Genomic DNA, 24068 nt, shown 5'->3' on the forward strand with positions numbered 1-24068 from the left:
ATATGCTTTGCATTGTTGGGTCTTTACTAAATAGTGCCAGAAATTGCGGTTCATACTGTAAAGGAATTAATCAGAAATACGAGTGGCATTACGGAATATATTACTGTAACGATGGCTTGAAAACAGACTGAGTGAGACCATTTTGAGCTGTTTCCTAAATATTATCATTTCGTTTGTTTTCCCCTGAGCTTTTCTTGTTTCGTTCTCCTTTTGTTTTTGTTGGGTTTTTTTTTGTATTTTTCTAACTAAACTTTTGTTAACATTTCGTAATTTATCTTATCTTCCAATGATATTAAAAAATAACCCTTTTGTACGTGACATAACGTTAGGATAATGTTTGGCCTTTATGATTACAAACAGCATGTTTGTATAAAATGACATTGACCGAATAAATTTGAAAAACAAGGATAGCTCATACAACGTGGGTAAGTTTTATCATTTGAATTATAAGTTTTGGTACATTAAGTTTGATTATGGTAACTTAAATTAATTGGTTAATACCAAATTAATCGATAACCATTTTGTTCTTGTATGGTATAACGTTAAAAGTACGACAAAGGAAATGGCTTTCAACAGTTTTTCCTTTATAGCCCCTTCACATACACGGATTTTTCTTACGCGTCCTTACTGATCACCAACTCGTAGTTAACTGCAAGCTTTCGTAAATATATCGCTGGAATCCGTAAATAACTCGTCACAACTCTCAACAACTCATAACAATTCGCATACACTCTTGATGATCCGTGAATAAATTCATCATGGACACCAGGCTTAACATTATGTACGCCAGACGCACGTTTCTTTACAAGACTCATCAGTGACGCTCGAATAAAAAAGTAAAGAGAGAAAGCAGAGACCAATTTTTTAACATGTCGAAAATCTTCTTACGCTTGTCCACGGATTGATTTTTCCGTAAATATCTCTTAACAATTCGTACGTGTCGTAAACTACTCATAAACCACTCGCAACAACACGTAACAATTCGTAAACTGAATCCAAAAATGACTCATAACAAATGTTTTTACGAGTGCTTACCTGTTGCTTACGATTCTTTCGGGTCGTGTTACGATGGCTTGACGGATTGTTACGAGTTATTACAAGCACTTTATGTGTAGTTACAAGTACTTAACGATCGAATAGATACGTTTACTTTACGTATTCATGCGTATTGTTTACGATTTGGGGAATTTTAAGCTGCAATATCGTAAAGACTCCTAAATACTCGTAATTTTCGTAACAACACTTCAACAAGTCGTAACTAACACGTAAAAGCTTTAATGAATAGTAACATTCCGTAATATACTCGTAACAATCTGTTAAAAGTTCGTAAAATGCACTTTAGTTGCGCGTAGTTAGCCGTGAAAACTTGTAACAAATCTTTGAATTTGGCATAAATACATCGTAATAACATGTAAATATCCGTAATATACCATAAACAGCTCGAAATAACTCGTAACAACACTTAAATCGGTCGTAAATTGTTGCCAAATTGTAAGGATCCGTGAATTTGTGCGATCCGTACGGACTCGTAAGAAAAATCCGTGCATGTGAAGGGAGCATTATAATTATTGAGTTGCATTTGTTTATAAATAAAGACATTGCATGAACATTTTGTTGTTGTTGATAAATCGCGTATAAGGTGGTTCATTAATCAGTTTTCACTAGGTCTTCTCTTCTTGTACTTTTTTGTTAACTGACAAATAGCACACTAGCCTTTCATTCAGATCTTGGTTCAATCAAACGAAAAAAAACATCAGTTGCCATTTTTGAAGATTCTTTGTTACACTCAAGCATATTAATTCGTTAAGTGTTCCCATTTAATAGATGTGGATTTTTTTATTTACAATTATACTTCGGGTTAAAATGCCAGATTTTGATTGGTTAATATTGTTACCTTTCAAAAAAAAGCATTGAAACTTAGCACGAAGTAGCAAACTGCTTCATTACCCTCTCAGCTACATGTATGTGTTATTAGTAAAGTACCCAATTTTCTAAATAAGAAAGCCTCGAAGTCTCAAAAAGTTCTTTGTTGCATTTAACGTGATAGAATTTGTGAAAAATCTTTCAAATTAATGGGGGCCTCGGTGGCTGAGTCGTCTTTGTTATATATAACAATCACTAGCCTGAGGTTGAGTTCGAACCCCCGAGTGGCATGTATGTTCTTCTCCGATCTTAATTGACTATGACTGCCAGTTTTCCTGCCGAAGATAGGTGGTTCTCTCCAGGTTCTCCGGCTTCCTCCAACAATAAAACTCACCGCCACGGGATAGCTATATAGCTAATAGTGCTGAAAGTGGCGTTAAACACCAATAATCAATCAGTTAGTCCAAATACTTGTTCTCAAAATATTATGGTTGCAATTGTTCTATTTTCAAAAGCCTTTGGGAAAATGCTATTTCAAAGTTGTATACAGAGTCTGAAATCCGTAATATTACCGATTCTTTCCAATTCCCAATGATGCCATTTTGACATAGATGGATTCGCATGGCAGGTGATAGATATGCATAGCAGGAGATGGTTAACCTGTCAACGCACTTAGTCTCTCTCTTTTGGAGTTCATGTGATTCCCTCAGTTTTTGTTTGTTACCTTGATTTGTATCTTTTCATTAGATTTATTTGATTTGAACATCGGTAGACTATTATTGCCTATGACATGGATCATTGAAAATTGAAGGAAATGAAAATATTTTTACTAAAGGATTAAATGGTTCTTTTTATAATTTTATTTGGGTGTAAAGACGTTGAACGAAGCATGAAGCGCATAAGCATTCAATAATACTTGTAGTGATCCGGTACAGCAACGTTTGAGTAAATATCATTGTATCAGGATAATGGATTTGAGGTTTAGTTTTTAAAGGGCAGAGGTATTTTCTTAATGATTTTCTTTTCATTGTATAACTATATATGTGAGTAAAAAAACGTTCTGAAGATGGTCAATTAGGTTTGTTTAAATCCATTGTTGATATTTATCATCATATAATCACAAACATAAAATATGTCATGGTACTGTTCAAATCCGTAATTTCTGGTCCCTGCTAATAATTTCATAATACAGAAGTCGGAATCAAGTCCATTTGAAGCGGAATTGACACTGCTAATGTGCATTATTTAAGAATTGAATGCTTCTTTTTTGTAATTGTTTGGTTTGTAAAAGTGTTGACCGTTGTACATTTTCTATGCGGAAGGCACAATCAACGCTTTAACAGTCCTATAAAATTACAAAAATAAGCATTCAATCCCTATAATTACATTAATATATGCTACAAACACGAAATAACGAGTTTTATTAAATTTTCTTCTGTTTTCCTACGCATTGTTGTGACGTTAAACGGTCATTTTGATCTTAACAACATCCGAAAAGTCTGAACAATAAATTATTACATCATTTTCAGTCTTTCAGTCAACATTCAAAATTATCGACTGCGGAAAATTCAATACTTTTCCAGTAATTCGCTTGCAGTCAAATTTGACTGTTCAGTAGCTTTTCATACAACTCAATAGGTTGTTAATGTGTATAGATATGTAACAACTACTGAACAGTCTAATCATACACTGAACAGATTTTAATTGGCTGCAAGCGAACTATCTGAACAGTACTGATTTTACCGATAGTAGATAGTCTGAAAATTTCCCGAAGACTGAAATGAACTACTTAATTTATTGCTCCATATTTTAAGAACTGTTTAGATCAAAATGACCGTTTCAGATCAAAGTTGTAATTGGCACCATGTGCATGAACGTTACATTTTATTGAGAAATAAATATAATTTTGGAATGCTTCGCTATTGTTTTCAGCCAATCAAAAGTACGCATTCTTATGAAACATACAAGTAATGTAATAACATATAAATATATGATGACATATATTCGTATTGTGCTGCAAAACTTGTGACTAAGAAAGAACAGATTAAAACCACCCCTTTAGAACACAAGTAACGAAACACATTAAAGTTTTGCATGTTTATATCGTTATAATTGATAATATTACATATAGTTGACACTATTGTTGATCAGATCCGATAAGTGAGTTGAAACTGGCTGAATCACAATACCACAAACCTTTTCCGGCTGATTGTTATAGTATGGTCTTATGTTGCGCCTGTTACACCATCACTGTCCAAGATTAAAAGGAGGATTGAGCGCCTACAAACAATATTCTGTATGTGTCTAGGCCAAGTCGTTGTCAATCACACCACATCTCTTTATTTTAGATATCAATCACAATGCCTGTGTCTAGCTTTCTGTGAAATTCCATGAATGCGAGTCAAAAGCATATTATTTTACTTTAGTCAAAATTTGCCATTGAACTAATCATTGAATTTATTTTGTTTAATATACCGTTTCATTTATAAATATAAATAAAGATCCAAACTTTTCCCTCTCCCTGACAAAAAGGACAATATGGTTTATAAATACATTTTAAGAGTAAAGTTTTTTTTTTAATTTCTTTTGAAATATTACTGACCAAGATTAAAAGTGGACAGGCGTCCGTGTACATTCACGCCAACCATTTTTCATTTTAAGATGAAAAATAGATTTTACAAATTGCTCTGCAACTTTTAAAGGTAGTTGGTTTGAAAAATGTAACAAAAATCTATTGAAGTCACTTTCGAAAAACCATTTTCTCTATGAGATTTGAAAATTGTTATTTTCATGAAATTATATTTTTGATTTCACGAAGATATTGAAACAAATATCAATAAGTTTGTGTTAAAAATGATTTTATTTTGTCAAAAGTTTAAATATATTAAAACATTTGTATTTGCTTGTTTTAGAAAACAAAACATATTTCAATCTCATTCTTAAAAGCAAATATTGAAAATGCTGACCTTTAGCATTTTTCAATTTCACTTACAATATTGAAAAATGAAAAATGCTCTAACGTGGAGCATTTTTTCAATTCAACTTACAATATTGAAAAATGAAAAATGCTCTAGTATGGAGCATTTTTCAATTTGACTTCAAATATTGAAAATTGAAAAATGCTCAAGGTTAGCAATTTCAATATTTTGTTCTTTAGAAGGAGATTGAAATTTGTTTTTTTCTAAAACAATCAAATTCGAATGTTTTAATTTATTCAAACTGTTGACAAGATGAAATCTTTTTAAGACAAACTTATTATTAAATTTTATATTATCCTCGTGAAATCAAATAATGTTATCTCATGAAAATTACAAATTTCAAATCTCATAACGAAAATGATTTTTCAGAAGTGACTTCAACAGATTTTTGTTACATATATCAAACCAATTAACTTTAAAAATTGTAGCGTATTTTGCAAAATCTATTTTTTCAGCTTAAAATGAAAAATGTTTGGCGTAAATATACACGGTCTGACAGGATTGAGATCTTAAAAAAACTATGTGACCCAGTCATGTGTTCATGACCCTTTCCCAAGTCAGAGATCTTGTTTAGAAATAGATATATGAATTATGGAACTGTTTAGATAAAAATTACCGTTTCAGATCAAAATTGGTTGTAATCGGAACCACGTGCATGAACGTTACATTTCATTGAGAAATGAAATATAATTTTGGAATACCTCGCTATTGTTTTCAGCCAATCAAAAGTACGCATTCTTATGAAACATACAAGTAATGTAATTACATATGAATATATGAAAACATGGAAGACAATTTAAAATTTATCAAAGAAGCAATTGGTGTTCATTGCAAGGCTTCAAATGATGCTTGTCGCGCCGAGCTTGGTTGAATTCCACTCAAAAGTAAGATTGTATTTTCATGCATAATTTTTTTTTAGCATGTACTTTTTCTGTGCTACAAGATGATTTTAAAACCCCTGGATTAAAAGAACTAAAAATATTTTACCTAATTTAGGATATTCATATCTTGTGGATAATAGTTGTTTAACAAAACAGCACTTAAGTCAAGTAAAACAAAGAATTTATGATCAGTGCTTGTAAAATCAAAATGCAAACATACAGGAATCTTCTAGACTTAGTTTCTTTCGTAAAGTCTACACAATTGGTCAAAGACCATCATATGTTGATTTATAATAATGATAGAGCAGCAAAATGCAAAATACGCATCAGTGCACATTCTTTAATGATTGAAAGGGGAAGACATCTTAATTTTCCAAGAGAAGAAAGGTACTGTCCTGTCTGCAATAATGGTGAAATTGAAAATGAACAACATGTCTTATTACAATGAAATAGATTTACCTCAAAACGAGAAATATTAGAAAACGAAATAGATGTTATACTGTAAATTCAGAAATTATTGCGATGTTTTTATTATTGCGAAAAATGCGACAGAGTTGTAAACCCCAAAATCTAAACTCGCATTTTGAAATATTTTATTTGAATTAAACAGGATTTTTCTCAAAATCGTAAAAATTAAAATCGCATTTCAGTCTAAAATGATAAAATCGCAATAATAAATGAACGCAATAATTTCTGAATTTACAGTATTTAAAATACAGCGTAACATTAACACTGTTAAAAAAATATATCTCTATTGATAAACATTAGCTCAGCATTATTACTCTTTCATATCGGAGTGTCTAAATATAAGATATAGTGTAATAATATGATTTATCATATACTTGTAGAAAATAATGGTATAATTGTACCCCTTGATAAAACTAATTTATACATATATTTATTCAATAAATTTGAAGAATTGTCTTAGCCGTGTGATATGACTTTTGTTATCAACTGCTTCCGGTATATATCAACTGTTTCAGGTTTATATCAACTGCTTCCGTTTATAATCGCATGCCTTTCTTTACCTGTTAACGTAATCGCAAAGCATTTCGACGTCATTCTGCAAATTCCGGAAAACAAACCTCAGTGGTACATTTAAGTGAAAAACATAGCTAAGTAGAATAACGGAAGGAATATTAGGAAACAGGAAAATATATCATTAAAAAACGCAAAACAAATAATACAATAAATGAATTTTATAAAGTTTTAAAAAAGTTTTCATGTCTGTATTGCTTCTGCTGAAGTATATGATAAAAAGAACATAACATGTCATTTGTCATATCAGATCCCTTATCAGCCCATGGTCAAAATCATCCCTCGAGCCTATCGGCTCTCGGGCTGATAAGGGGTCTGATATGAAAAATGCCATGTTATAATCTATATATATCAATATGTAACTTTTCATTTTATCATGTTATTTAATATTATTATATATGCAATCGGTCTTAACCATTTATTGTTAATGAGTTTGTGCTAATAAAATATTTGTATTTGTATTTGTATTATAAGGTACAAACATTCTTTTTTTAAACAATTTAACTCTTTGATAACATTATAACAGATAACAACACAAATACTAGTTATAATTATAAACTATTAGTATAAATATAAAGTTCACCTTTCACAGATGGGAAAATGTCACGGAAAATTTTGATAGTAAGGAGGATTGTGAAGGTTTTTCTCGCCACGTGTTTCAACGCCCTCTTCGTTCGCTACTTTTGGTACGGTAAACCTTATTTTTTACTGTCATTCTTTGAATTTCATTTGTCAGTTACCGTTTGCGTCAAATAGAGTTAAAAATTTATCGTTCAAGTTAAAAAAAAACTCTATAGTTATCGTCATATGAGTTATCTCGTTTCCACCCTCATGCACAGTTAGTGGAAAATTTCTCCGGCAAATGTCAAATTGACAAAACAAAATTACCATTCTTCAGCACACCTCGTTGGCTTGTATTTAGGGTAGCGTAATCTGCCGATGCTTCCCGACTGATATATGGTCGATTTCCCGTAATGTGGGTATTATTTATTCTGGATACTTTCAAGCTGTACATATTCTTCTATTATAACGCATTTTTACCATCTAATGGTCGTTTATAATGCAGGTGTCACACTGTCCCGAAATTGACACCAGATTGCCATACGTATATGGAATTTTGAATTTCGTGCGAAGTGACCCGAACTTGGTCAACAGCCAATCATCAGCCGCAGCAAGAGTGATGCCTACAGAAAGTCACACGATGGTATCCGAACCACATACGAAGGCAACACATAGATGTGAATTTTTTATCAAGATGGCTACACGACGTCGTATTGAGAGTACGATGCGTTTCGAACGAGTACACGAAGTCATTACTAGACCTTCCGAAGGTTTAAACCTTCGGCAGAGCATGGTAATTAAATTCAATTGCCTAATTTTTTGGTCCTTACTATACAAATCATTTTAATATCTATATTAGTTTATTTTCAATCAAAATTTCAAAAACTAAATGTATTCCTCCATACACATTTTGCTTTAAGTTACTAGTACAATTCAATATGTGAAAATAATTCGTTCATCATTTCCAGTGTTAGTGTATATGCATTTTTTTTACTGTCACTGCTTTGTGGAAATAATTTCAGGATCATTCTGTCCTGCCATGTCACCGAACCAGCCTTTGAGTGAAGTAGTGACCCATGTACCTTCTAATTTGCGTGGTTGTTTGGATATCTCAGTCTGAAAAGATTGTGAAGGATCGCACAAGTTGTGGTGATTTGTCTGCATGTCTCTGGCCTGTGTTTCATGGTCCGCAGCAAAACTCGGAACTTGTGTGTCGGAACATCAAAAGCATTCCCCACTACGCAACTGGCTCTGGAGAGTCTGTAGTTAAATATTCTCTCATGGTGCTCCATGTTTCTGATGGAAACGGGTTTATCAGGCGCTTGTTGAACCCAAAAGCACTTTCCCCTGCTATGTAGTATGGGACAAAAACGTCATCACTAGGTAGAGACTTCTCTTCAGGGAGATTGAATATGTTGTTCGGACTTTCCAGGCCTTCCTACAGTTGTGACCTATTGTAGACAATGGCATCGTTGCTGGAATCGTCAATCTAGAGAAACGTGTAGTCTGCATCAACAAGGGCCATGAGAACAATGTAGAAGAAGCCCTTGTAGTTTTTGTACACAGAGTCAGCATTCCAAGGACAGGTGACCGCCACATGCTTGTCATCCAGGACCCCACAGCAGAGTGGAAATTGCCATCTCTTCTCAAACTGCTCAGCAATGGCGGTTTACTCCTGAGTTTTAGTAGGACACTGGATCACCTTAGCAGCAAACTCGGTTTTGATGGCCTCGCAGGCTTCATCGATGACAAAGGAGATGGTGTTTGGATCAACTCTGAAGTTGTAGGACAGGCTTGGATAATTGATAATTCTTCTCTATTCTGCATCGTACAGACCTCTATGAAGTCTTATGTAGTTGTAAAAGACCCTTCTCATCTTTTGTCGTCAGCTCCTTTTGTCGAGTGCTATAGAGGCCATAGCGTATCTTCTTTTTTCAGACAGCAATTTGCTGTCCCACATTGACCTTGGTTTCTTCCTCGCCTCGGTTTGCCCCTGCCCTGAAAAAAAAGCAAAACAATATAAGTATATTGTCGAATTTTGCAAAGGCAAATAGCAAGAAATGACAAAGTTAAATAATATAAAAATAAGAGATGTTGGATGATAGCCAAGAGAAAACTATCCACGAAAGTTCAAATGAAGTGGATGTAATCAATTATAGGCAACCGTATGGCTTTCAACAATGAGATAAACCCATACCGTATAGTCGGCTATAAAAGGCCCCGACATGAAAAATATGTAATATTTCATTTGAGGAAACTAACGGTCTAATTTATAACAAAGCAATTTAAATAAGATAATTTTAACCTGTAACAGGAGGTGTTGGACCTGTAAGAGTTACTCATCGTGTTCTCTGAGATGCATCAAAATAATCAATACTGCTGCCTTCTTTTTCCTTGTTGTCTCATCATTAAAGTATGCTAATCTGCAGGAACTGAATTGTAATGAATTGTGATTGAAGTTTTGGGAGTTACACACGCCTCTGTTTTATAGAGTTGCCCAGGACTGTCTGAGGAAGATGCTTTGAGGCTGTGCTTTTATATGTCCACGTTATAAGGACACAAGTGAAACGCTTGAGTTACTCAAATTCGGCTGTCTTCGACGACACCGTGGTTCCATCTCGATGTCATCGTAATATAATACGATGGCTTCACGGCGGCATTTCGAGGGCTTCACGTAGTCGTGTTGCCTTCCGAAGACAATCGGACAGTATCTTGTTTCCTTCTTATTGTCTTCGTGAGGCGAAAAATACCTGAAGACACCGATGATCCCATGAAGTAAAGACGAAGATGACACGATTTGACAAGATACCCTCACGATAGCCTTACGAATGGCAAAATGGTCTTTTGGAAATTGTTTTGCATGCCAATTTTAATAAAGGACGTGTCCATTTCCAATCCAAGCAAAATTTTACAAATATTTCGATAAAGCGTGCCATGTTTTTAATTATTTGTCATAGATATTAAAAATTATTTTCTATTTTGCTAATATAATATTTTGATTGACTATATGTCAGTTTCTTTCCCGCTCAAGTGTTTCGGATCTCAGTTTAGGTCAAAACTGTAGACCAAGGCTGTTCATCCTCATCAGGTGTTGTAGCCTTGCAATTTTGTGTAAACGAATGTAACTAATTAAGGAGGAGCACCGTCTTTTATCAAAAGATTTTTCCATCGCTCACGAAGTTGCTGCTGGAAACTGAAAAACTCAATCGGCGATCATACGATTGCTTAAGGTGCTCTCACGAATGGCATGAGGTTTTTACGATCAGAGCCGAATTTGAACATTTTCTTTACCGTGTGTCCATCGGGTGACAACTTTGGTGACAGCCCCTACTTGTAAAAAAGTAATAAACCACACCCTTTCAAAAAATGCTTGCAGTTACTGAAGGAAATTTAAAAGTTCATTAGATGCCTTCCTACATTCTAAATCGACGACTGTACTTCTACTGGTTCAAACTTTTAGTTAGCGAATATATTATGATCAACCCCGAAACACAGGGCGTAATGTTTGAATATTAACCGTATAATTAATACCTTACGTTCATTAAGCCAAAAAAAAAAACCTTACAAAACAATTTCTAAATTTTAAATAAACATTTACGACAAAAGGGTCAGTTTTTCGTTCACTGTTGTTAATTTTCCTTTATTGGACAGTGAGGTTTGTTTGGCTGCATCGTACATGGTTTATATATCCCACGTCAATTGTATGCCCGTTTCTCTAATTTTTAACCGATTTATTCCTTTCCTGACCTTTTGATTATTATTATCTAATCAACATGTGGTTCGTTTGATCTCGGTTCTTCATTGGTCAAAATTCGATTATGATGTCAAATTTTCTTGCTTTCCATTGAATTTCCAATTGTGACGTCATGGGAAAAGACGACCATGCCTGATGGCGTCACATAGAAAGAACAGAGTTTTTGCAGATAATTTGAAAGGAAAGATTAAGATTGTCTTGATATCGTCTACAAATCATTAGAGAAACAGATTCCACCACCAAAACTCGTGAAGTATGATATTTATCCAATCTCGACATTTTAATATTAAATATTCAAAACGCTCGGCGAGCCTCGCGTATTAAAAGTTGGAAATGTAACTGTCTCGAGTGGATACATATCGCATCACTCTTGATGCAGTGGTAGAATATATATGTATGCATTAACGTTATAGATTTCAATGAACGTTATATGTGTATCACTGGTGAATATATTAAGTCAAAGGTTTCGTTACCACAAAGTACTTAAAACCTTTTAGCTAAATTCTTTTACAGATACTAAGATCTGGTTCGGAAATTTGGTTGTACTTGTAGAAAACGTATAAGTTTTACGGTGAAGTTGCTTTCTAGAGCCGAAAGATTAAGATACTATCTGTGTAAGCTTATCGATACATTGAACAGTTACCTATTTTACGCTGTAATTAGATCTTTGAATATTGTTTTCATCGGTTTTAATTTGATTTTCTTATCGATAAAACAAAATATTACTAGATATGTATTGCTAAATAGTTATAAACGCTTACGGTTCTACATCCTGTAGATACTCATATTTTGGCATTGCACTAGGTCATGTTTTCCTAGACTGTTGATAACGTCCTTTCACTAAATCCATTGGATGTGTACTGATTGATATTTCTTCGTGTGAATCCAATAATGATGTATTTCCCATTTGGTAATAGTGGTAAAAATTTAAGTTAAAGTTTAGATGCACAATATCTTTTATATTTGACTGAACATACACAGTTATATAGGAATCAAATTTATGTACATGCAGAATAACACTTTGTTTGATTCTTTTTTTAATAGACATGCAACTTACATAAATAAAGCATCCCCTTTCCTGGAGATAGAACATTTTACTTCAAACAATGTTGTTTTAAAATTGTATCCCTGTTTTGCTATAGGAGATAGACCATGGATTTTTTAACTGTGTAATATACCAAATTCTTGACTGCTGGATTTGCTAAGAATTGCTTACAGATTGAATTTTAGCCATGCAAACAATTTAAGCATAGTACTACTAAGATAATTCTGATAACAATTATTTTACAACAAAAATACCCCCAAAATAGTGGAGATACAACACTGTAAAAATATTTTTCTCTGAGCTAACTAGACGAAAAAACCAATGGGAATGTGGAGATAGAACGATGTAGTTCTGACAAAAACTTGTAGAGTGTAGAAATATTGTATTAGAGTTGTATAGGGAGATAGTAATAATACTTTTAGATATTTGGATGATATATTGGCTCTCAATAATGACGAGTTCAGTGTGTACACTAAAGAGATTTATCCTGTTGAACTAACTTTAAATAAAGCTAATACTAACAATGAACACTGCCCTTTCCTGGATCTTGATATCTATATCATTAACGGGAAGCTTAATACCAAAATTTATGATTAAAGAGATGATTTTTCATTTCCTATTGTTAGTTATCCATTTTTAGATGGTGACGTTACCTTGTCACCATCTTGTGGTGTTTATATATCTCAACTTGTACGATTCGCTCCTGTATGTAACAACGTATTAGATTTTAGCGAGAGAAATCTATGTATTACTGAAAAATTATTACACCAGGGTTTTCGATATCACAAACTAGTCAAAACATTTACTAAATTTTATCATATAGCCCCTAACGGGAGGAATTGTGCTTGATATTCATATGATGAAGACATAATCTTTCAGTCAGTTTAATTGAGGTCTGGAGCTGGCATGTCAGTAACTGCTAGTAGTTCTTTGTTAATTTATGTATCATTGTCATTTTGTTTAGTTTCTTTTGTTACCTATTCTGACATCGGACTTGGGCTTCTTTTAAACTGAGTTTTACTGTGCGTATTGATGTGTGTTTGTTTTTTCTACATTGGCTAGAGGTATAGGGGGAGGGTTGAGATCTCACAAAACATGTTTAACCCCGCCGTATTTTTGCGCCTGTCCCAAGTCAGGAGCCTCTGGCCTTTGTTAGTCTTGTATTTTTTTAATTTTAGTTTCTTTTATATATTTCGGAGTTTAGTATGACGTCCATTATTACTGAACTAGAACATATTTTTGTTTAGGGGCCAGCTGAAGCACGCCTCCGGGTGCGTGATTATCTCGCTGTATTGAAGACCAATTGGTGGCCTTCGGCTGTTTTCTGCTCTATGGTCGGGTTATTGCCACATTCCCCATTTCCATTCTCAATTTTATTTGTGTCTTTAGTGTTTCACTACTTTTTGTTTTGTTTTGTATCAATCTGATGAGTCTGATGGTTTCCTGCGGCGTCAGTGTCGTCAACAACTTGTTCAAGTTTGTGATTATATCAGTTTAAGTGGAACCACTAATGATAAGGCAATACTATTTGGTATGCGGTTGTATAAACATTGGCATATCGCATTTCCAAGGGGATTATTTGGCCCTGCCTCCTCGGTCATGGTATATTGACTTTCAAACAATATCATAGATTAGATGTCAAAGTTTTTGATAAGTTCACTTTAAAGGGAACCACTTATGATAATTTGGTATTTGGTATGCAGATGTTTAAGCATTGGCACAGCTGATGTCCATGGAGATATTTTGACCCCCCTCTCAGTCATGGTCTACTGACTTCGAAACTTATGCATAGTTTACATGTTAAAGTTTGTGATTAGGTTAGTTTAAGGGGAATGAATCACTTATGATAAGTCAATAAGTAAGCCAGTTAGCAATGGCATATCTTATATCCGAGAAAATTGTTTACCCTTTTCCTTCAGTCATGATTCATTAACTTTTAACATAATTTACATGTTAAAGTATTGTAATGATTTTATATGTGTGAGGATGTGTTATATTATCTGAATACAATACTCCCAGGCTTGGGTCATCTAGTTGATCGCTCGTCTAAGGAAGGAACGTCCGATAAGGATTACAACTGGATTATAACTGCCTCTATACAAAGGAATATCCCAGAATTCCTAAACTTGACGTATGGTTGTTGTGAATAAACTTGATACTTGATAAAACAAGATGAATATAATCCCGAGTAAATTGGCGCAGTTTTTGTTATTTTAAATTCAACATTTACATTTTACTATGAAAGTTATATACAGCCGAGAGATATCTCAATGTCAACGATTTATTATAGTTTGTGTTCTTATGTTGTGCTGTTACATCACAGTCCTAGGTAATGGGGGAGTGTTATGCGCCCGCGAACATATTTCATCCTGCCATATTCTGCATGTGCCTGTCATAAGTCAGGAGCCTGTAATTCGGTGGTTCTCCTTTGTTACTGTATTATTTGGTTTTCGTTTGTTGTGATGATTTTTTTACATAAATCGGGCCGTTTTTTTTTTTCATTTGAATTTTGTTATATAAGAAGTTTTATAGTTTTATATGAGGTTTGTGTTTTGTTCATTGTTGAAGGCCGTACGGCGACCTATAGCTGCTAACATTTACGTCTGTTGGTCTTTGGCGTACAAATGCCTCATTGACAATCATACCACATCTCCTTATTTCTTATTATAAGCTTTATAAACATGTTTGTTTTCATTTACAGCATATAGAATCTAGTTAATTTTGGTTGTTAAAAACATAGTTCCCAAGCCGTACTTGTAACTTAATTTAATAAAAGCTGGCCTGTAAATAATTTTACCTGCATTGTTAAATAGAATATTGATGTATGACTCAGACGACAACTTATTAAATTATTATGACTTGACATGAATTTCAATTTCTAACTATACTATCATATACATTTTTAATAATCATGTATATGATAGTACAGTTAGAAATTTATGTCAAGTCACCAATTCTAGTCAATTCAGCTAAATCTAGTGACTATTCTACATCTGGCAAAGTTTACCCTATAAAAATGAGATTTGGTATGATTGCCAATTAGTCAACTATCCCCCCAGTGAGTATTCGAAACGGATATTAGTAATGATAGGTCATCAACAATGAGAAAGTCAGAAACACACGAACCAACGACAACCTCTGAATTACAGGCTCCTGACTTGGGACAGGCATATACAGATGGTTGTGTTTATAATGTTTAGGTCACTTTCGGTCATATAACTTCTCAAGTATTTAAACGTCATTGGCTTTTAAATTTTGGGATATGAACGTTGAAGGTAATCATTAATCCTATGCCCACCCGATTCATATAGCGTTAGTTTTCACAATTCAGTTTGAGCAGGTTTTGATAAAGGAAGTTGTCTAATCATTTTATTTACTAGATGTTGGCTAAGGAGTAAGATAACTAAAGGCAAAACAACGCATTGATTAAAAACTTGAATGTCTAGATTTACCTTCGGTTATATATACGACAACACATTCTACTTAAGATAACGTGGTTCTAATCTATTTCAGTGTCAAGCATGAAGATTCGTCTGTTTGTATTCTCGATAGTAAGTTTTTGGTAATTTAATGTTATAGTAATAATGCGTACATGTTCATGGGGACCTCGGTGGCCGAGTGGTCTAATTAGTCGAACTGCAGCATCAATAACGTTGTGAGTTCGAATCCCGCACGTGGCAGGTACGCTTGACTCCAACCTGAATTGACTAGGACTGTCAGTTTTCCTACCGAAGGTCGGTGGTTCTCTCCGGTCACTTTGGCTTCCTCCGCCAATAATAACTGACCGCCACGAAATAGCACAAACAGGGATTGTAAATTTATAATATTAAAAGAGAGGCGAAAGATACTAGAGGAACATTCAAACTCATAAGTCGAAAATAAACCGACAACGCCATGGCTAAAAAAGAAAAAGACAAACAGACAAACAATAGTACACAAAACACAACATAGAAAACTAAAGACTGAGCAACACGAACCCCCCCCCCCCCCCCCCCCCCCAAAAAAAAAACTGGCGGTGATTTCAGGTGCTCCGGAAGGGTAAGTAGATCATGCTCCACATGTGGCACCCGCCGTGTTGCTCATGTTATTACAAACCCGGTAATAAGTCTAATTCGGTAGGTCACATTCAGGAAAAGGGGACGGGATTGTAGTTAATACATTAGGAACATATCCGTTATCATCTGTGAAACGGATATTCCGTAACGGTTAACCAACTTGTGATGGCGTCCGTAAAACTTACAAAGGGATGATTTCAACTTCACCACTTTGAACTCTTGGTTTAATAGCTTAATTGTGAGCAGCAACGCTCTATCAAGGAAATCACGATAGGAAATACAACTTAGATATATATACTCCGTATGCAGGCGCTGCTGGAATGTTGCTACATAGAAATTGAAAGTTCACAATTGGGAAGCTGAAATCATCTCTTTTATCGTAAAGTTTTGTTTTCAACCTACCCTCATTGTCAATTTCTAGATGTAAGTCAAGATATGAGGCAGACTTAACTGTATAAAAAATGTGTATATCCGAATCCAAATTGTAATATATCCAATATAATATATGTGTCATTGACAATGCAAGGCGTGAAAATATTCTTATCGTATGAGCTAGGCGAATTTGCACACGCACCTGCATTGTAAATCACAAGTGGTTTATTTATTTTATTAATGCCTTTATTTCAAAAAAAGGAAAGACTTCACTCTATTTCTTATGATTTTTTTTTTCCGCCAAACTTTGACAAATTTGCCTCCGTAAGTACTAACTGTAAGACATGTCACTTTCAGGTTAACACTTTGTATTGATGTCACAAATACCTATCCAGAACTCGCCCTCTGAGTCGTCAAATTTTGTTGGTCCAAAATTATCTACCCGAAATCCAAAACCTTTGTTAGTGGATAAACACGGTTACCGTAACAGGTAGACAAAAACCGAAGACTGGAATTTGTTTAAGAACTCACACTGGTACTTCGTTACATCTGACAGAAAAGATCCAAAGACTCCTTGGTAGTATTATGTCCTTTTGAAAATTTACCGATGTCGGTAGGCCACTAGAAACCGTAAGTCGCAGAAACATGGGATCTTCATCAATGATTATCAATTCATGGTACCATGTAAATACCTCAATGTCAAAAATGCCTTGAAATAAAACTTTCGACAGTGCTGCTAAAAAAAACAGAGATTCTTAATTTATACTTCACTATTAAAATAAAGTAGTGTAATCTTAATGTAATTCCAAAATATTAAACGTCATGCACATTTATTTTTTTGAAAGGAAAATAAACCAATTAAAAGGAAAAAAAATATATTCTTTTTCACTTCTAAAGTATTAATAATGTAAATTGTTCTGTCGCTTGTGTTTTTCTCTAGTAGGTACTTTGTTACTACGGGATGACATAAAACAGATTAAAAAAAAATATTTAAAAATGCATATAAACTTTTTTCTGCATGAACGCTGTAAGCTTTAAAGAAGCATTGATTTTCAACATCGTTGTTTGATGTTTTGTATCAGAACAGGACGATTGTGGCTATTCTGTCACATGTCAAAATCAAACATCCCGACACCTATGATACTTGTCAAGGGTAATGTACAAGGGCTTTCGTTTTTCTTTTTCATCGTAGCAAACCTTTGCTTTTATTGGTAGTTTAACATACATGTTTTCTATCTTTTTGTGATTTTTCAAATTAAAGTTGTCGTAATAAACACCACATCAACAGTTTACCAAATTAATATCAAATTTGGTCTAACATTGAAGAGGCATTAAATACGATTTAGAAAAAAATTAAATATGTTTTCTTTTGTTTCAAACGTTAATAATACCGGAATATTGAAATAATAATTCACTTTTAGCAGTCAAGGGAAGGCAGAAGACCGATTTCATTGATTGCTTCGGACAGACACAATCCGTCTTATACAGGTTATGAGTAATTTTTTTGTATTTGATTTATTTGTTTTTATCTATGAAATGAGATCAAACAAAACTTAGAAAATCAACATAATATTATTACGCATGCTGTGTAATTGTATCTATGTTAACTTTTTTATCTATATTTATAATTTTAATGAGGTCAAGACATAAACCCATCGACAGTTTGCATGTGTCATTTTGATGGTTAATCGGATGATGTTCAGTCAGGAAAACACACGAAGTGCTGATACTTAAAAACGATTCCCTGCTTTGTGTATTTTCTATTGAACTATAATTATTGTGGTTCTGTTTATTACGTTTTGTTTTAGTATTTACCACACAGTTTGCACCTATCTCTTGTAGTTTTCGAGAGAATCCAAAAACACGCACATTTGTAAAAAAAATTGTCATTTAAGGACAATTAACTTAAGAGTCATCCAGTGGTTTCAGTCATAATGTGTGTTGCCTGACCAAGAAAAAAACCCACAAACTTCATACTAGATACCCTAACGATCATTCACCCCAAGTTTGGTTGAAGTTGGTTCAGGAGTTTCAGAGAAGAAACACTATAGGAGTGAATTGACGATTTCGGACCTGTTTGAACAATTCGTAGATCTTACTTTGCTGAACATATTTGCTGTTACAGTTTCTCTCTTCATCGATTATGATATTCAAGATTATAACAAAAGACTGCGAAATTTCCGCACAAAACAGAAACAAGGACAATAACCCATTATGGGTTGTCCGATTCCACTGGAAGATAGATGTGACCTGCTGAACAGTTTTATCCCGTCAGTTGTGCTCTAACTGCTTGATAAGAGATGTAAGCCAAAAACGAAGTTGAACCCTCTTTTTATGTTCTATGTTTAGCCATGTTTCTTGACGGACAAGAAGAAAAAAAACACAAATTTCATACTAGATAGTATAAGGTTCATTCAGCTCAAGTTTGGTTGAAATTGGTCTTGTAGTTTCAATTTTCGAAAATTTTACGATGACAGACTACGACAACGACGATGGAAGCCCACAATGCCTTATAGGTCCAGTTGAGCTTATAAAATTTAAAATAAATTTTTTTTTTATTTCAGGTGAGAGATTTTACCATGTATACTAAGTAACACAAATAACGCATAATTTCTTCACATATATAATTTCGCAATTTTTCGTTGTTTTGTCCCGCCCCCCCCCCCCCCCCCCCCCGCCCCCCCCCCCCCCCCCCCCCCCCCCCCCACTCTTTTCGCCCACAAAAAATCAAAACACTTGTAAATTTCTAATCTAACCTTGAAATAAAACTACGGTTTGCAAAGTTTTTTTCAATTTTTGTGGCGACAATGAGAATTTCATCCATAAAAGTCATAAAATAAAAGTCCGAGATTAGTCAATTTCAAATTGGTCATTAAAAATTAAAAATGAGTTTCGAATAAGAACTCGTTTTCGTTGTTTTCAGGTGAAAAGATATCCGTGACTCTAGTTTTTACAAAGTTGGCAATATTTTTCGTGATAGGTTGAAAAAATTAGTTTTTTTAGAGGTCAAAAATGAAAATTCAATAAATCTTCATTTGTTTTACCCTTCTTTATGTTAATAGTTAAGTTGATTCAAGAATCTCTGTTTTTCATGTTTATGACTCCAGAAATAGTGTGTCAAAATTTTGACTCAATAGAATCACTTTTTTTAAAAGAAGTTATGAATATTTACTCTAACAAAGTTGATGTAGATGGTGCGTTTTTTTAATGTTTTTTTTGGGGGGTGTATATTTCTAATTGTCTGACTAAACGCGTTTTCGAACACTGCCTCCGCAGCTTTCATAAAAAGAAAATATAGGCAAGCTAAAATAAGCTTCGGTTTCTTTTTCAATTCAAAAGATGAACTTTTATTATAGCTTCAAATTGTCTTATCTTATGACATGTCTAACAGTGAGTAACAGCTTTGACTTAATATACAGGTACTCTTCCAACTAAAGCATAATCAATACGTACTTTTAAGTTGATATTTGACTTTCCTTAACTTAAAACAGATGTGAATTGCATGGATACAATCATTTCCGAACAATGAAGAATAAAATTGAAAAATGGTACATTCTCTTTGTATTATTCTTTGATGTTTGTTCCGAACAAAAGCTACACAGTGTTTTTCTTGAAATGGATTAAATGGGTCAATGCTCAAAAACTTGCATATTCTTAAGTTAATGTCTCACGGTGTTCGTGCACTTACTGTGGTTGTTGTGTTTAATGAGTTGCGCAAATTTTAGAAATACCGAAATTTCAACAAATAGCTTATATCAGCTATATGTACGATAGTGGTTCCTAATTTGCTATTTAAAGCCCATTTACCCTAAAAAATTTGCGAACTTTCAAACTATGCATTTTGGTTCATTGTTATAATACTTTCAGTCAATTTGAACCTCATTGGAAACCACATTTATAAATAAGAAGATGTGGTATGAGTGCCAATGAGACAACTCTCCATCCAAGTCACAATGTATAAAAAGTTAACAATTATAGGTCAAAGTACAGCCTTCAACACGGAGCCTTAGCTCCACACCGAATAGCAAGCTATAAAGGGCCCCAAAATAACTAGTGTAAAACAATTCAAACAGGAAAACCAACAGTCTAATATATATAAAAAACGACAAACGAGAAACACCTATGAACCACATCAACAAACGACAACCACTGAACAACAGGTTGCTGACTTAGGACAGGTGCATAAAAATGCAGTGGGTTAAAACGTTTTAACAGGCGCCAACCTTCACCCTAATATGATTTGCATATTTGTCTCTATACCTTTATGTAGGCCAAACTGAACCAAAAGTAAGAAGTAAAATTCATATTCGTTTTTTCAGTTCGCTGTAATTAGGCGTGAATCATGACTTCATATAGATACATTGTAGCATTGAATTCTAATGAAAATCACATTTCGATCTTCACTGACCATATAAGTCCTGTCGTAATTTTTGCTTACCTTTAAGTCTTGTCTTGTCCAAAAGCGAAGAAATACGGGATAAATATCTATGTCCGTCAATTCTGATGTCTGCTTTCTCTCAGCACTGGTAGCGTGATTACATAATCCATAGTTGAAAATGATACGTTTATTCAGGCTAAATAATAACTGAACAATCTCTGAAATAGCTAATATTTGTTTTGCACACGCGTATAATATTTCTGCGTATTTGCTGTGCCATTAAAATAGCAAGTTGCTTCTTGTATTTTTGTACAGATCAGAGGTGAAAATCCAACATTCTATAATGCAAATAGATAGATAAGCTACGAGGCATACACCTATCTGTGCTGTTTCTCACCTCTCTAAGCTACGACGATTACTTTTTTTGCGTGAATCCCCTGAGGGGTTCACGCCTATATATTGGTATATTTTGGTACCTTCTATGGGCCATTCAGATATCCTCGGGAACAAGATTCTCGGAACGTCCCGAAAATTTTCGATCATTCATACAAGTACTTATCCATGTCTTTGATAGGGTCCCTCTATGAATAGCTAGGCTACCACGTGACATTGTATATTTTGACAATCAAAGTTCATGTGTAGATCGAAAAGTAAAAAAGTAAAAACTAGATTGCAGTTAACATCATTTATATATTCTAACCTATTTGCATTTTGACGGAACATATGCGTTATGTTTATTAAATATTAAGTATAATGATTACACAATTATATAATATATGCTTTGAGACGGTCCCTGTGCGCGTTGTCTGTGTAGTATTTAATACAACGTGCAATTGTGCATTGTGTTAATAAACCTGGGAGTAGTATACCAAGGCGGTATTCTTGTGTATACTAGCAATATATTGTATCCCAGAATAAACTGATTATTTCTTAACATTTACCACGTGATATTTTGTAATGCAGAAAGACAGTTAAACAAAACCATATTTCTGTCAAATATATTTAATTTCAAACTGAAACATAAATTTATCATTAATAGAAAATAATTAATAATGTAATATTATGTCCCATATGTTTTAACAGTGAATACATTTATGAAAATTGTTTTCAACATATGATTGATTTATTGGTTGTTCGTTGCTTAACGTCCAGTGGCAAATATTTCATGGACATTCAGGACGAGAAAAAATTGAGAATAAATACGATAAGTAGATTCTGTAATAGAGGCCGTCCGGGATGAAGATCGGGGAAAATATAGACTGCCACTGAAAAATGAGGATAAATTGGATAGGGACAGAAATTTTGCCTTGCAACAGGTCACCTACGGACCCCTCAAAGAGTTGTTGCAATGGTACATAATACGAACACTTCATATAAGTTGCAAGCCTCAGTGTTACATATCACATGGAAGTTGGACTTTCAATTTTTCCATACCACCTCTACCATGAGTACAGACAGCTTAAATAATGAGTATAAGAATAATTGAAAGCATCCAGAAAACAAAAATGAAGAAATGAACGAAAAATTAAATGCATCCAGATAATAAAGCAAACTGAGTGCTGAAATTAATATTGCGATTGGTATGTGCAATTTTCTGTAGACATCCGGTTTGCAGAAAAAATGGAATTCCAATAGGATTAGGACTTTTTATATTAAATACGAAGACAAATGATGCACACTCCCGAGTAATTAATAAAATAGTCGAGAGTTAAAATGTAAACTCAAATAGCTGTATACACTTTTCTATTTACAACTTAAATCCAACAACAATTTTTTTGGTGACCCAACGTATTGCTTTTCTTTTTTTTAAAGAAAGCAACTTGTTTTAAACGTGCGAAGCATACAGAAAATACACTGCTTCTTACCTCTAAGAAACCCTGGGATCCTTGATATAAGCTAAAAAGAAATTACAAAAATGACGATAAACTTGACCTTGCTCCGGTTTTAACACACACTTTACCTAAAGTAAACATTCCGAGCAGGAAGAAAAACATAATTCAAACACAGAAAGAAAATATAGGCGTCCTCGACTCAAACTGCTTATTAAAACAAACCATTGTAATTAAACCAATCTAGGTATTTAAATGACAAATTGGCGTCCTATTTGGTTCGGGGACACTTTTATAGTCCCTACTGTTTTACTTGCAAATTGTTTTCATACAATTTCCCAATGTATTTCTTCATTGTTTTATGCCTCAAGTAGAAAGTAAGGGGATGGAATTACACTGTAAAAAATTTGGGTCATGAATTTAAAAGTACAGTCAAGATTTTACTTCGTTAAACATTATCTCCCCATTACGCCACATTATTTTTTTAATCGTGAAAATGGAAGCCATTGTAGGGATGACGCGCTGTCAATTTAGCTCTTGAAAACCGATAAAATTATCCATATAGCATCATTACGTACTATCCTTATATGACAGTTGCATTTTAAAAGACAAATGTAGCTACATGTACTAGCTATTAAGCATCATTTAATGTACTTTTAGGTCTTTTGTCAAATCAACTTAAAACTATTGTCTGATCGGTTGTCAGGGAGAATTTTCGAAATTAAAAAAAAATTAAAATATTTGGAAGGGCAGAGTAAAAAAATTTTCAGATGTTAAAGACTAATTATCCTAGATAACACACACAAAAACGACTTTTAAAAGTTATACACAAAAAAGATCCATAAATTAAGTCTATCGTCAAGTGATTTTAGTAAAAAAAATGTTATTCAAACAAACCTGCTCTGTTATTATGACTCATTAGAAAGATATTTCACTTGAACCATATATTTTATTTTCTGGTACTGTGAATTTTTAAAGTTATTTTATCAACCTGTAGCCTAAATATATAAAAGAAAGCTCTTACAAAATGCACCAAGAGAAAAAATGGGGTCACTGTACATTTTTCCTGTTACAGCATGAAGAGGAAACATTTTCTGAAGATTCTTCTATAACTTAACCATTTAGTTTCTTGGTGACCTCTCCTTAATACGATAAGTTGAAAGAAAAAAGGAATACGACAAAATTATTCTTTTTTTGTAAAATATAAGGAATTATAAGGTAAAATCACATAACTTTGTTCAATTAAATGAAGATTATTATATGAAATTGCATTCCTGCATCGAAATTTGCTGACTAGATTGAAAATATAAAGAC

General features: G+C 33.7%; 1 protein-coding gene across 1 annotated transcript in view; it reads left to right on the forward strand.

Annotated features, from left to right (window-relative positions):
- LOC127702825 (uncharacterized) overlaps positions 1 to 24068 on the forward strand; it is a 53597-nt gene that overhangs the window by 8396 nt on the left and 21133 nt on the right. The window lies entirely within an intron of this gene.

This window comes from Mytilus californianus, unplaced genomic scaffold, assembly GCF_021869535.1.
Source record: "Mytilus californianus isolate M0D057914Y unplaced genomic scaffold, xbMytCali1.0.p SCAF_5, whole genome shotgun sequence".
In the NCBI taxonomy this organism is placed as follows: domain Eukaryota; kingdom Metazoa; phylum Mollusca; class Bivalvia; order Mytilida; family Mytilidae; genus Mytilus; species Mytilus californianus.